The sequence below is a fragment of the Nothoprocta perdicaria genome, unplaced genomic scaffold, assembly GCF_003342845.1.
Source record: "Nothoprocta perdicaria isolate Ctin4 unplaced genomic scaffold, notPer1 scaffold_88, whole genome shotgun sequence".
Lineage (NCBI taxonomy): Eukaryota > Metazoa > Chordata > Aves > Tinamiformes > Tinamidae > Nothoprocta > Nothoprocta perdicaria.
In genome coordinates this window covers 779,562-796,160 of record NW_020456176.1, presented here as the reverse complement: position 1 = coordinate 796,160, position 16,599 = coordinate 779,562, and the positions used below count along the sequence as shown (strand labels likewise).

Below are 16,599 nucleotides of genomic sequence, written 5' to 3'. Positions count from 1 at the left end.
AAAAAATCCAACCATTTTCCTATTTTTGCGTGTGTTTCAGTGCTAGATTATTTCTGAAAATATTTCATAAACAATGTTAAACAATAGTTCAATAACAGACTCAGTTCTCTGAAGTTTTGTGTTCTGTTGCTAAGTTATGAAGTCAAATGGAATTTGTAGCACTATATTATTTGTTGGCCATTTTCCAGGATTATGACATTAGAATATCTTCCTTTTCATTCTTACAATTTACAGTTTGAGTGTTCTGAGCATGCAGCTCATAATAGTGCATCCAATCCAACATAGATAAGGCCATCAGATTTGCATTTGGCATGAATTTTGTCATGGGTTATCTCTTCATACCCTGCAATGAGTGTTTTCTTTCATGAGAGCACTTTCCTTTCCTCTCTATTCCCTACTCACTAACAAAAGAGAAAAACCTGCGGTCCATCAAGAAGAACAAACAAAACCAGTTCAGATCAATTAATTCACATAATGGCCCACATTTGTTGGCAATGATTTCTGTTTCTTGTCACATGCATTTCTACTAATTTATCCAGGCAATTAATAGACATAGCCCTTCCCTTTCCTTCACCTTTCCCAACTATTTCACTAAGCATTTAGGCACTGAAGCCCATACAAAGTCAGACAATGAAATCAAAAGATTAGACTGTAATAAGTTGCAACCTTTACACTTGCCCTCTTTTCCCTAAGCACTTGATAACATCATTTAATTGCATTTCCCTCATGAAATCTTGTGACAGAACTACTTATTAGCATTGATTACCTTGGAAATCCCTCTTTAGTGCTTATGAGAAACCTTTTGATGGATTTGAAATTAAAATCGCTGCTGTTACAGTAGTATCTTTTAGAAAATACTTTCAACTGGGGAAAGTTTTACATATATCTTATACTTTGTATCATCATTGTTAATTAACATAATACATTTTTTTTTCTTTTAGGTCACTGGATGAACATCCTTTGGAGCTTAGTGGAGTTTATGAAGTAAGAAGAGCTCTTGTCTGTATACTGTCTGCCTTGTTTGCTGCAGACTTCCCTTGATTGAAGGACTACTTTATCGAAATGGAAAGGAAGACTTCACAACTGAGGATAATGAATATGGTTTCCTGAAAGCTAAATTCTACCTATGCCTTTGTGTTTTTGTGATGACAGGTAAGTCGTTAGCCTCAAAGTTCTCACGTATTAATTTTCATCTTCATTTTTTAGAATAAGTAATTTTTAAATTGTAAAAGAGCTATCTTGTACTTTAAACCATAGCTGAATCCAAGGGGCTTGTACTTTAAACATTGTTCTATGTAATGCTCAATTCGTCTTAGCAGATCACAAATATTAGAGGAAATATATTCTTATGGCTTTACTTTAGTGAAGCTGTTAAGCAATTACCTAAGTTTAAGTATGTGAATGGTCTGTAAGGCTTCAGTAGAGCTGTGTATGTGCTTTAGGTAAAATGTGTTTTGGTGGTTTAGTGTTGTGTTGCAGATAACATGTCCACAAACTTAAATGTTCAGATGAAAAATAATTTAAGATAATTTGATGTTCTGCAAATTTGTGCATTTTTTTATAGAATCTTTACAGAGGAAAAGAGCCTATGCTTGTGTTTGTAGGAGCTACTGCACACATGTAGACAAACAGTGCTCATGCAGAGCTGATTTGCTCAGGTAAAATTTGCTCATTGCTTATAATACAACCAATGGAATAATTATCTGAATTTCATATGAAAATAGGATTGCTTTTGTGTGACAAGCATCATTCTTTTAGTCATTACATTTAATATGTGATCTACAAGTAATCGGGCATACATTTTGAAGTAACACCTATCTTCTGAGAAGGCTACATAGGTATTTTATCATATTAAGTATGTTACTTTTAAAATATACTGGACTTAATTCTACTGTCATAGACTTTGTATCAAAACTTCCAAAGAATATAAAGAAGCAGGTTCTTGAAATGGATTGAAACAGATTCTCTATAACTTTTCACAAACAGTTAAGATAGCATTGAATTCAGTTCTGGTATATGTGGTTCAATTGCAATTATTTCAGTCATTGAATACATACTCTAGGTGAGTGGTATTTGGATATTTGCAAATATTTGATGGATGATAGAATACTGTACCCATAAGAAAAAAGTATAAAGTGGCGCTTCCTTACAAGTTACTTAATTCAGTAAGCAAAACTTCTACATTTAAATAAATCACATGGGAAGTCATGACAAGTGAGCTGCACATGAGCCTTGTATTGTTAGTCACCTAGGGTGTACACCACTCAGAAAAATGAGACAGCATTGTCATCACTCAAAGAGAAAATCAAAAGCAGTAGTAGTTTTTAAAGTCTAGGCAGAATTGTGATATTAATACTCACACTGAACTTAGTGAATGAATTTGTAATAAATCACACTTAAAAAAAAAAAAAAACCAAATAAAGCTATTGATGAAGATACACTCAAAGTTCTAAAGGCTACCTCAGATTGACAGAGTCAAGGAAATGTTACAATTAGAAGAGGTAACCCTCTGCCCTTAAGCATAAACTGAGTGAAGATGTCAGCTCACATTCTGCCTTCTCTATGACTCCAGACATTGAACAACAGCACTGTGGCCAGGCTTTCAATCTATGTTATTATAAAAGTGTCAAATTTTGTTTCAAATACACTAGTTCTGATTTTTGCTTTGCCATTCACCCATAACCAGTCAGTTTCAGAAAACTGTTTCAGTTGCCATTCAGAAGTCATTTTCAAAGAAAGGAGAGGAAAAAAAAAAAAGAAAAAAAAGGAGTTTTAAGGCTTCGTGCCTTGGTGATATGAACACCTGAGCTTCCTTGTGTGTTTCAGGGCAGAAGCTAACTAGTGAAGACAGGTGATTTGTAGTGTAGATAATACACAGTTGGGTACCCTAGACGTGTCTTTCCATTTGTCAAAGAGGTTAAGAAAATGTAGGCATTCTGAGTAGTCAATTCATGACACAAAATGTTGATCAAATTAATAGGTTATAGGGACAGGAAAGAAAATATTAATTTATACTCCTCAAATGTATTATTAAAGTTAACAGATCATAGCTGACTGGCATCTGCCGGATAAAATGTAATAAATTGTTGCTTTTTAATTGAAAATGGAAGACCTGATCTTCCATTAAGTTATCATTAACTTTCTCTGGCAATATATGTGAACCTAAATTGGCCAAAGATATTTTTATGTTTTATTGTTAGATTTAAGCTCTGAATTCTGAAGATGAGTAGTATTACATGGAGTAGAAACTTTTTTTTCCTTGAGTATCATTAAGTCCTTAAGTCTTAAAATCTTTATTGACAGGTTACCTTTATTGACGGGTAATATTTTAATACGGAGACCACATCTCAGTTATAGCACAAGAAATGGGTGAACATAATAATGCATTTGACTTGTAAATATTTGCAGCAGAAGTATGTTATGTTAAAAATGCTAAGGGTATAGTTTCAAACTACTTCTCATTTTTTTTTTTCTGTTTCAAAATCTAAGAAATGCTGTACAATGAAATAATATGGGGCTACACATGGCTCATGACATGTCTTCTCCATTGTTACAGAACAAAATAAAGAAATTCAGGAATAATTGTAAAAATAAAATGGCCATAAGAAGTGCAAAAGCTCAGAAGATGGGGCAACCTCATGCATAGTCCAGATGTAGCGGTGCTCAAAGAGTAATCCTAAAGATCCAAAACTCATTACTGTTTCAAATCCAGGTGTTCAGAAGAAAAATTGAGAAAACATGTCTTCAAATTGAGTTCTTTTTTTTTTGTCATTATTTCTATCTCTTTATCATTTAGCCATAATTTGTTACTTTACATTCCTAATAAAACACAAAAACCCAGGAACACCCAAAACATCACTGAGTTGGATTGAAAGCTCTTGAATAAAAGAGGTATTTCCTTTCATAAAGTAAGAATCAGGAATGAATTATGCACGGCTCCAGTGCTAGGAAGGCTTTATAATGTTACTAATTAATCCCCTACTATTTTGCTAATTTCTAATATTTGGGATAGCCTTTTTCTTCCATTTAAATAGAATAAAGAAGATTTGTTTAACATAGCGGTTATGGTTCAAAGTTCTTTTGCAGTCTTATATACTAATTGGAATCACCTTGTGATGTGGGTGACTAACTTGTTAGGCTCTTAGAGTGAGGACAGAGGGGGGAAAAAATCATGCTGTGTTATAAGAAACAATTTAGAAGGCTGATTGGCCTAGCTGTCTATGAAATATTTTCTTCTCAATCCACATTTGAGACCCATATTGCACTAAATGATTTTGAGTGATGAGAGATAATAATAAGCATAGGAAGCTTACCATTAAGGAAGGGATGTCAGGAAGAAAAAGGCTGGCAGTTCCCTATCAAGTTTTAGAACATCTATCACCACTGTTTCATTTATATTGCTTGTTTATGATTCAGGAAAAAGTACACTAGGAAGTAGAAAAGGAAGGGCTTTACTACAAATGTTTAAAGAAACAGACTTTGCAGTGCTTTGAAGCACTGACTACGTTTAGTTAAAGCAACACTAGACCACTTAGGAAAACATCTGTGATATTCACATATGCCATTATTAGATGAATGTATTATCCTCAAAATATAGCTATAGTAATGAGTTCGTAGTGATAGGCTGATTAACATAAGATGCTGACATTAAAAATGATTCGAGTCTGAAGAACAGTGCCACAAATGTAAGGCAAGCAAGCATTGGTAAATGAAGCATTCTCATTAGATGAAACCAAATGCCTTCTGTTGTGCCACAGTGCTCTGTGCTAATATAGCTGCTCTAATGTCTTGTGTCAGTAACATACAATAAGGTATTTCCAAGAAAGGTAACATGTTTTTTAAAGATGGCATTTATGACGGGTACTGGGTCTATTGACTATTTTTTACTTTCATCTATACTTCTTCAAGGCTTTGTGTCTGCTGCTCCTTGGGTACTTTCTAGTCCTAAGGTTTCCAGATGGGTTGGTAGAGCTCTTTGAAGGAACAAAGAGGTTGGTTTGTTTTTTGTTTTAAGCTGTCCTTGTGGCATCATTTGCTGTAGATGGTCACACGCATATCCTGAAGACCATAGGAAATTAAGAAAGATCAGTTTATTTCTATTCCAATTAATGCCAAAAGATTGAGATGGTCTGAATGTTAACTCAGGAATCGTGAACATTTTGTAGTGATGAACTTTCATGAACACCACTGGCTCTGCTATGCTTTCAAGCTAATGTCTTTTCAGGAAGTGTCATTAAAGCTGAGAGTACAGGACTCTTAACAACAGTGTTATAGATAGTAAAAATGTGTTACAGATAGTGAAGAATGAATATTATGAATGATTGTAGACAATTTGAGTTGTGAATATATAAATGAGAAATTTTAAAATATTAAATTCCAAAATATCATAGACTACACTGATGACTCAGTATGGGCATGCATACCTGAAGTGTTTGGCACACACAGTTCATCTCATTTGGCACACAGCTCATCTCATATGAAATAATAATTTTTGATTTTGAAAGATATGAGACATAACATTAAATTTGTAGTATACATTGCTTTTTTTAAAGTGTTGCAGTAGATTGAATAAAAGAAGGGAAATAACTGGAGTTGTATTGCCTCTTTACAGTATTATATGGAACAACTGATGTAAGATTACAAGTGACAAGATCTTAACTTTCAACTATCTTCAACAAGGTAGTTGACAATGCTGAGGTGAACAAAAGAATCACTTTTCTTAATTAATAGGCAATTCAGCATATTGCAGCAATGAAGGGAGGAGGTAGAAATGAATGAGATACTGTGAAAGAAAAATTAAAAACATCTTTTGAATTTCTTGGTCTAAGGTAAAGCTATTTTTAGTGAAAAGTACCACCATGATTTCACAGTAATAGCATTTAAAGTCGAACATTTACAGATTATATAATTTAAGAAAGTATAAGGCATGATATAGATGAACACATTGATCATAATGACGTTTTTTAAAAAGAAGTGGTAAACAGAGCGGACCATGAATAAAAAAAAGTTCTAAATGCCAGTTTATCTCAGCTTTATGAAAAATATCAAAAACATTTTTTCATTTTTCTCCCTTGTTAGTTAGTAAACTGTCAGAACTCTGTTTTTTACAGATTTTTATTTTATTTTTTAACTTTGTTAAAATTGTTCATAATTTCTCTAATTCTCCTCTGTTCTCACTGCTGTTGAAGATTATCCAGTGAGCAAAGTCTGGTACTGGTAGATACACATTCAGATTCAATTTCTGAAAGTAACGCTTTAGTGTAAGAACTCTACTACAAAGAATTGTTAGATTTTTACCTGTTTGTTGAATACTGCTGACATTATAAACATCTCATACAAGCACATGGAGACTGAAAAGTGATAGCTCTAGGTCAGTATTCAGAGAAGAGAAAGCATTGCTTGCCTTGGTTATTGTGCTATTTACTTCATGACACCTTTCAAAACAGTCCTTTCCTGTTACATTTTATTGTATTATAGGATAGCAGAACATTATAAAGGATTGCTATGTAGTTTCATCTTTGATAATACTGTTGGGTTCTTGACTTTATTCTCCAGCCATGCATTTAAGTGATTCTTTCTTGTGCTCTGCTTGGCACTAGACTTATTTACTTCACTTTTACAATGTAGATTCCTGTCTACTTGCTGGGAATGTTCATAATATGAACTATAGCTTTCCTGGTACTGTCACTACTCTTGCATAAAATAAAAGGGTTCATGGGATACACCATCAATGTGACTACTTCATTAACTGTACAAAAGATTTCCTAAACTGGACATTCTACAGGATTTGCTTTTTCTCTGTACTTCCTCCTTTGCTCTGTATTTGAGAAAAATCAATATTGACTTTTCTGCTATATTATTCTCTGCAGATCTATAACATGTGTGAGGTGCAGATTTTATCAACATCTTAACCCTTTGGTGTACATTCACACCCCTTAGTGAGTGATCATATATATAACTGTACATTGCTCACTGCTCACAAAGCCCAAAATGTGCACACTGTCTTCTAGCATTGTAAATACTGATTTGTGTGAAATATCTTTTATTATTATTATTATTATTATTTGCTTTCTGCACATATTAAAAGAATTAGTCAATTTCAATTCCCAGAAAACCAGCAACTTTAGAAAAGTTAGCACCGGAGTGATTTGGCTAATGCTATACATATTAAATATTCAAGAATTGCTTAAAGCATATTTCTTCAATCAAATTGTTGCACAACATTCTGCTTTTCTACCTGAGATAATATAATATGTTCATATGAGTCCTTCCAATTAATAAATGTAAATGAGAAATTCTAACCTTAGGTTATTTCATCTGTAGTTCAGATATATACTACCCCAATGATTTCCAATACCCAGGTAGCCGCATGATTTTCTATCTATATTTTCAGGACCCAGTACAGAATGCCACTATTTTTCCTATCTTTTCTGAGACATTTTATGTTTGGTTTCCTTCCTTCAATTTCAGACTATAGTTTGTTCTTTTGATTATTGTCACATCTATATATCTGTATCTCTGTGCAATTAGCAAGTTACAAGTCAACTTTTTCTTTGCTATGGTGACTTCAAAAATGCCTTTATGCTTGCCAAAAGCACCTCTGTTTTCTACCTGTCATTTTGGTCTCTATTCATTATTGATCTCACTGGTATTTTCCATGGCCTTGTTCAAATGTGGCCTGCAGAACTCAACATAAAGGCAGTTCCACTATTAAAATGCATCAGGAGTAAAACTCTCCTGGCTTTTATTTGATGTCTTCAGGTTATACATTTATATGTTATGTTAGCTTTCTTTGACACAGATTGCTTTAACAGCTATGTGATAGAATTATCTACAGTGACACATGTCTGGCTTTGAATCACTGCTTTCCATGACAATTTTAGCCATTACTGAGATAAAACTTGTATTCTTGATTTCCAGATGGAGAACCTTCGATTTGGCTTCTTTAAAATTTTTTTAACCAAGTAATTCAACTCATTATTTATGACCCACCACACAGTCAAATTTCAGCCATATGTCCAGCATCCCTTTGGGTTCATTAACTTTAGGCTTGGAAATGATGAATATTTTACTCACATTAAGCAGTGTTTCATTTTGACAAAGTTTTCATAATTCTGTTCACTAGTGTAATTTGTTAGCCTTTGGGCAAGTTTGGCCAAGGACAAGGCCTTTGGAGAAGGCCATGTGCATTGTCCACTAGGTAACTTCTATGGGGTCTGAATAACGGTAATCTGATATTCTATGTTCTATTATAATTCTGCGATAATAATAGCTTTTCACTAGCTATACTCTCACACTAAATCCACAGTTTATGTGAGTAAATGACTGACACAGCCAATTTTACCAGATTACAATCAAGAATAAATGTTAGCAATATGATTCTTGTAAAATTAGTTGATGGAAATAATTCAATATGTATAATATATTTAATGTCTGTATGCATATATCTCTGGAGCAGCTATTCCAAATTGTGTTGGATAGGAACACTGTCATATGAAGAGGAAGCAAAAAAAATTGCAAGAATTGCAAGAATTGGCAGCAGGACTGATTTTAATTATTCTCATTGTTCTGGAAAAGTTTATTTGAAAACAAACAAACTCTTTATGTATGAATCAGACAACAGCAGGAAAAGAAATAAGATGAGAGAAATAGGAAAAAGTAGCAAAATGAGATTAAGATTGGAGAAATTAAATTCTGTAGAAGGTGATCCAAAAAACATACCATCATCTTACTTAAGGATTTCCTGTGTTTGTAATCCAACAAATACACTGTCAGTATTTCTAATTATTCTCTGCCCTGTGATCCAGACTATGTAGTCTGGATAGGTAAACCTGAAAGAGACAGTGTCAAGATCAAAGCAGATTGACAGAGATTTATAAACTAGTTAACATATAAACTAGTTAACTAGTTATTCTTCCTTTATTCAGAGAGTTGCAAACCATGAGTATCTACAGACTGATACCTCATTTAGTTGCTTAGGGAGCTTCCAGGGAGGTGCCTAGTAGCTTCAATCTTTTCTGAAGACTGGTGATTGCTCAAACAGACTTCCTAGGTCATACTTCAGATGTAGTAAAATAGCATACAACTAAATTTGAAATTCACACAAAGCTGTCATATGTAAACATACAAAGCAACTGTAGAGCAAATGAGGGAGAAGATACTTTTTGTCTGAGTTAGTTCTACTATCCTGTGCATATTTCCTGTAAGGGAAAAAAAATCTGTATTTTGAGTTTGTCAGCTTAACTTTATCAAGTTTTGTGCTAAAAAGTTTTTCAAATTCCTCAAATGATTTTTTTACTACTCTAATAGGCAGTTGCTCTGCAGTTCTGTGCTCATTGCCTTGAGAACTTTCTCTTTCCTTTCTCTTTTTCACCCAACTACTTGTATCCTTTGTAATTGTATCCTTTGCTAATTGATTCTCTTTATTCTCTTTAGACCCTCCTACCTTCTCCTGCTCTCCTTTTGTTATGTTACATATAATGGGCCAAAGTGATCTATGGCATAAAGCTACAGAACTAAACCAGGAATTAATATGAACCAGTATTTGTAGACTGAATAATACTTACAGTCATTTTAACACCAAAGATAACGGATAGAGGCATATTTCTAAAATCATTGCAAATGAAGGAGACAGGACTGCTGTTTAAGGGAATTTCAGCTCAGCAAAGAGACAGACTGAATGCAGTCAATCAAAAAACATTTATTCAAAAATGTCATAGGCACTATCTTGGATTCCTTCCGTCTCCCTTTCTTATATTACATCTCTTGTCCTGACATTCAGTCTGAAGTATTTCCTCCATCCAGTACAAAAAGATTTTCCAAACTCAAGAGTCCAATTAGGAAAAATGTTCCCTTGCCTTTCAGCATTTCATTATCTGAACCAGTTCCCTCCAGAGCACCCTCTACAATGGAGGCATTTATCACTGAAAGTATCTCAGTAGGAAAGGGTACTCACGTATTGTATCAAAAATTGAAAACTACAGACTGAAAACAGGCACAGCTTGAGGGTTGAGCAGTATAACTGCTTTGTGTCTGTTTTATGGCTGAGGCAGTATTCAACAATTGTGGGGAATGAACAAGCTAAGGATGGTCTGAAAAGTTTGAGAAAAAATAAGGAAAGTGGTTCCAGACCAGCTACTATGAGAAGGGTCCACAGTTACAAGTGCTCATTCCAAATTTCAGTAAGGAATTACTTCAGCAGCTTTTCTTTTAAAGATTCCCTTTGCTTTTGAAAGTGCCTCCTTCACTGGCACTTCCAGTTCCTGCAACAGCTCCTGTTCTGCCAATTAGCTGGCATCTCCTTTTCTATAATGGAAAGATTTAAAAATAACAAACTTTAGCCTCTTTTCCCCCATTGTCAAGGTTTTGTCAACAATCACAAGAGGTAGAAACATTCTCAATTGCTTGTTCGTCATACTGTGGTGAAAGGGTCTTAGCTGTGCTGGCTGTGCAGCCACACTGTCAATATTCAGGGAACTGATTTGGCTTCAGAAACTCTCTCTTCCTCCCCCTTCTTTTCCCCGCAGTGAAGTGCCAGAACAATTACCCAGTTTTGATCTCAGTAGAGGCATAGAAATGGTTCTACTGGAAGAACTGAGTGAATATGGTACATGAACGGGAGTGGCTAACATGGGAGAAGTCAGTATCACCTTCCAAAACCACAGGCTCCAGTTCCAAGAACTGGTACTCTACAAACGACGCCAAACATTTTGAGCCCCAGGTTCAAATCAAAAGGCTGGAAACACAGACCTTGTATACTGCACCTGTAATTGCATGACATACAGCTTCTCTCTCTGACAGAGGTTGTGAGTTTTGACCGGAGAAATATCACTATGTTGGTTCTGTTTTCAGAGACAGGTTTCTAGGCTACATAGACATACACCGTAGGTGTTGCAGGCTGTATTATATACCCTTCTTTAAATCTGGTTGCTCCATCTAATCATCAATTGAAATAAATAGTCACAGTCTGATTCTCTTATATCCTTCCACTTTATCTTTATGCTATTGGAATTCTCCACCATTCTCATCACTGCAAGTTCATTTGTTTTTCTTGTGACAGCTGATGTCAAGCTGATCTGTATTTATCATCTCATCTTCAATATTTGCTGGGATGTGCCACAATTAGAGTAGCTGACATTTTGCTGTAGGCAGAGCCAGAGTTATATTGTGTGCATTCTCTGTGGGTTACTTGTCTTGCTACCCTTTACAAACACAGTCATTTAGATTCATTGCTAAGCAGTTCTGTATTCTGTGTTGACATAGTATGCCACTCATCTTGAGTCCTAGGTTTGGTTCCTGCTCCCGTGTCTCAGATTGTAGTAAGGTAACAGTGATGGAAATTAAAAGGGACATGATGATAGAAATCTAAATCAAAAGCTAAGCAATGACTGAGACAATTTCTCATTGGTCAAATATGACTCTAAATAATCAATGAGAGGTCAGTGGATGGAGCAGTGCCTGAACAGTCAATCTCTGTTAGCCAAAGCTGAGGAGTGAGAGACAGAATGAGAATATGTAATGGTTATCCAGATCATTTTTATCTGGCTCTTAACACATAAAACTCTATGCAGTTTATTGTTTCATTTATTTAGTCAGCAAAGATTATAGTAAGGAAAAAATCTTTTCTATTGGAACAACTGGTAGAATTATGCACAGAAGTACTCAAGCAAATTTCAGGTTGAGTACGGGTTCAGAGCAATTGCTCCAATTTTAACTTAATTACAATAAAAGGCTGCTTTGTTTGTGGTTAGTGCTTAAGATGACATTTGAAAGCTTGTTAAGTGGTTTGGTTGAAAGCTTGTTAAGTCATAAGCACAGGTGAACCTGGAGGTGTATATTTTTATAGAGAAGCAGAACAAATTAAGAATAATACATCCCTGAAGTATCTCAAAAAAAAGTTATATAAACTAGTGTATCTGGGTTAGTTCGTATAAATACATTCTCATTGCACACAAACTGAATGATAACTTCAATATCTTTATTGACACAAACAAATTTCAGTGGGTTGCAGTTTTTAACAAATGTAACAGCAGAGTTTCAGGCTCAAACCTATGACTTGGGTGGAGGTTTAATATTAAGGGTGAACATTATACATAAACTTTTGTCATAATGTTAACCTCACCTAAGAATTTGATTCCTAGCTTTTATTCCCTGTTTCACATAGATAGACTTATAGACTTATAATGAAATAGTACACAATTCCTTGAATCTTTCTACCTGTCTTTTTGGATGACTGTGTTAGTTCTCTTGTTCATTGTCAACTTCAGTGATCAAATGTCAACAAAGATCAGGCTTGTTTACTGATGATTTCAGACATATTGATAGACTGTTAGAAAATGACAATTCCTTCCTAGATTTGAACTCAGAAAGCAACTATTTTGTTGAAATATATATTTTTTCAAAATAATAATTTGATTTAGGGGGTGTCAGCATTCTTAACAACAAAAATATCAGTACAAATATTTGAGTCAAAGAAATTCAAGCGTAAATAGATCTGTTCATTTCTGTAAGAAAAGATTAAATCAGACCTGTAAGGTTGCAATCTTTCATCTTTGAGAATTGCTGAAGAGCAGTAATGAGTCTCTGTCCAGGCACAGCCATGCATTTTCTTCTGTGGTATGTAACGAAGGGTCTTTACCTGGCCTGGTCTTTGTGTGCACAAAAAGGTTACAGATTCAGATTAATGCCAATTTAAACAGTGAACAACTTCCAAAAAAGGCAAAATAAATTTGGTGAGTCATTAGGTGAAGAATACAGATTATTTAAGATTGCTAATGGTCATCTTTTAAAAGCGGTTTGAGTGTTCTCATCTGGGAGTCTCTGTTATTTTCCCACTCATCTATCCAATAGCATGTGATAAACAGGAACAATATTTTAAAAGGAGGAGGTCTAATAGAGGGAAAAAAAAGGTTCTGTATGTTCATTTTAAGTAATCACTTAGCTTCACTTCATTTTCTCCTAGCAGTCATAGCTCATTCTGTAACACTGTGCTTGTGACATGCTTTCACTTATGCCTCATGGACTTCATTATCCTTAAGATGCTGGACAATAACACTTTAAATCTCTGGGCCGTGTTTACCTTAGATTTGATTTTCGTTCTTATAGTCCAGACATGGTAAGGTCTGGGATATACTTAAGTTGACAGTAATTTGAGGCTGCCTCCAAGATAGACACTTTGACTAGACATTCAAAAAATGCCATGCAATTCATCATGGTTGAGTATGCATATTACATGCATGCTCTATTAAAAAAATGCTTATCTTAGTTTCAGATAGTATAACAGTCAAAAATAGTGATAAAAGAGAAGAGACACTCCCTCTTTCCCCCACCTTATTCTCCCCACACTGGTTGCAATGATCAGCTGACAGTTCATGGATTCATTTTATTAAAAAATCTTCTAAGATGGTGAAAGATGGATATCAGACAATTGCAATATGTTATGCGCTCGATGATACTACAGTACTTTAACAATAAAAAGTGACACCAGTTAAGTTTAATACTATTGCATGCATACATTTTTGAATATACATCTTCCCAGTTTTATCATTCTGTAGTGATATGTGGCATACAAGGTAGAAGAGATGGCTTGAAGAGGCAGGCAGAGACTCTGAAAGCACCATGAAGATATGTTTACATGAAGTCATGTTTAGCTGCCCAAAGAACTGGATGATGCCATATGTAATCAGTGCCTATTCTCTTTCCTCACCTACAGTGAAAGATCTAATTATCTGTTGCTTCCTCATCTAAAGTGTGGCCAAATGATGGATTATGAATTTTCAAAAATATAGCGCTGATGTCTGTATTGTTGTTAAGCTGTGAAGCTCCTACTTAAAGACATTGCAGGTTTTTTTTCTGGTAATGATTTGGCTTGAGATTTTTACTATGTATTTTATTTCTATAGAAATTAATTTTATAGGAATATTTTTGCTTTTTACTAATTGTATTTGCAAACTGTCCCAATCTATTTCTGCCGGAAATAGGAAGAAAAAGTTGCAACTGTACTTCGTAAAGCATATAAATTAATTTCATAAGTAGAATCTTATTAATGGGATAAGTGGAATAAGTATATTTATGTAGTTCAGCTAAGAACATGGGTTGCAGTTCTTACTGGCTAGTAACTCCTGAAATTCTTTATTTTACATTATCTTTTTCTTGGAAATTGGAAGTCTCTAATGCAGTGATTTGGAAAAGACTGTATTAGAGAAACCTCATGTGCTTATTCTTTATTGCTGAATTGTGTAATATTAGGCCATTAATCATCGGTAGAAAAAGTAAAGGTCCCAATTTAGTGCCCTGGGGAGACATCTCCATTAATCGCTTGCCAATTGGAGGGGACACAATTGACTTTAACCTGCTGGCTATGGTCCATAGGAAAAGCTCTGACCCATTTAATCAGCCTGGAATGTGTTCCATAACCTTTCAAGTTGGATCATCGAATGTCAAGTTCTGTTGAAGGCTTTATTTAGTCAACCATGACTGGTAACCTCCTTATCTTCTGCTTTTTGTGTTAGAGGTACAATAGTTTTATCAACACGTGTGCCTACATATATATATGTATATAAAATATATATATGTTTATATATGCATAAGATCTACACACACACACACAAATATATATATGTATATAAAGCTGCTGAACTGTGTTTGTCCAAACAATTTTGAAAGATTTACCATATCTGTATACTGTTTTGATATCATATTTATACACACTGAGATAAAAGAGAAGTTTGCAACTGCTTTCATTTAATCTGCACTGTGAATAGTAAGCACCTCTAGAGTGCTTCAATCCATAGTAACTTCCTCAAAGACTTGGGAAATATTAATAAGACTCCCAGTCTCTGAAACATAGTTTATGCTTTTCTCTCCTGATCATGCATAGTACCATTTTAACTGCTTTTTATGTCATTGTTGCTGCATTCCTAGAAATATAAATTGCAATCTATTCTGGGACTGTGAAATACTGACTTTGTCTATTTGCTTATTCAAAAGAAGCAAAACAAATGCAACTGCAGAAAAACAAGATTACCAACAATGAAATCTCTGTGACTATTCTGGTTGAAACAGCTGTCTGGCACCTACTACTTCACCTGTGAAATGGCACCAGATTGATGAGCTTAGGTTATTGAGCGATACTAGATTCTGTGAACATATCAAAACCGACAACAACATTAGTTTCTTTCTGTTTCTGTTCTCAAACTTTTCATTTTATAAATTGGTCTTTACAATGGATGGCTGTCTGAATGATATACAAATAACTGAAATGATTTCTTTCTAACTGTAGGTGCATTTATGAGTCAGGGAGAAAACTGTATATTTAATCACGTTTCATCTGATTTTCTAAAATTAAGATCAGAATCAGTTTGTCATTAGGTCTAAAAGGTTGCATTTAAGAAATAATATTGCATTTCCTTTAAAATAATATTGCATTCCCTAGATTTGAATAATAACAGCCTACAAATATATTAATGATAATGAGTATGTAAAATGCTCTGTATAAAGAAAGATCTGACAAGCTTGAATGGTGACAGATGATGACCAGAATTTTCAAAATTTATGATCATTACAATATGAAAAAGTAATTATGAATAATAAAAATCTGTTACAATAATTAGCTGTAATGAATGCTCATAGCAAGGTAAATGAACTGTAACAATTTAAGGCAATAACACACAATTTGCATTTTATATTATGTCAGAACATTTTATCATTAGACAAGTCTATAATATACTGTTATATTATCACAATTCTCAAGTTCTTAGCTATGTAACTCACATACAAGTCTGTTCCTTGGCTGCTATTTGTACTTAAAATGAAAGTGATAAAAAGAATTAATTAGTTTAATAAGGCAAATTCATCACATTTAAAATAAATATTTTCATGTGAATGCTGTTTTTCTAAATATGCTAATAAATATGTTCATAATATAGGACTGCTGTATATGATAAACTATGTACAGTGTGAGAAAGCGTCTGTTCAAGGTGTTAGCAGAGACTTTGTTCAAACTACAACGTGCTTGTGATGGTCTTGTGGAATTTCCCGTCCATATGCACTCATACAGTACATTCCGAAAACAGGACCTGTTTAAAATGATCAGGTACCATTTCTCTGAACCTGTGTTTTAGCATGTGAGAATATGCAATTGCTCAGGGAACTCAGCAGTCAGAGGACAGCTTTGGAACTGCTCTAAAGTGCTCAGCTCTGTCTCTTACAAATTCTTTCCAGCAGAGACCCATGAATTTCAAGATAAGGTTACAACAGACGGACTCTCACTGTTGGATCGGTGTAGTCACTCCCGGGTGGACTGTCATCACTAGCATTCAAGGTCATTTTTTTCATTACAGTGGATCTTTCCAAAGGGCTCTCATTCATCATTCCTTAGACATGTGGTGTATCAGAACCAAGGGTGTCTCTATGATTTACTTCAGCCCTAAGTCATCCTCATTTGTACCATCATTCAAACATAAGATATGAGAGCCTGTTGAAGCCCATAAGGCAAGCAGGCTCTCCTTTTTCTGTTCTGCTGTTTTAAGAAAACAACTCTCAGGTCTTGGGACTGGTAATATTTCTTAATCTTGTCCAGCTGTTGTTTTACTAGTAATG

General features: G+C 34.5%; 1 long non-coding RNA gene across 1 annotated transcript; it reads left to right on the top strand.

Annotated features, from left to right (window-relative positions):
• The first annotated feature begins 586 nt into the window (after positions 1 to 586).
• On the top strand, positions 587 to 3,766 carry LOC112958543. The gene is made up of 4 exons (XR_003251441.1): positions 587 to 651; positions 942 to 1,152; positions 1,565 to 1,658; positions 3,557 to 3,766. It is a non-coding gene; the product is annotated as an uncharacterized LOC112958543 (long non-coding RNA).
• Positions 3,767 to 16,599: the final 12,833 nt, after the last annotated feature.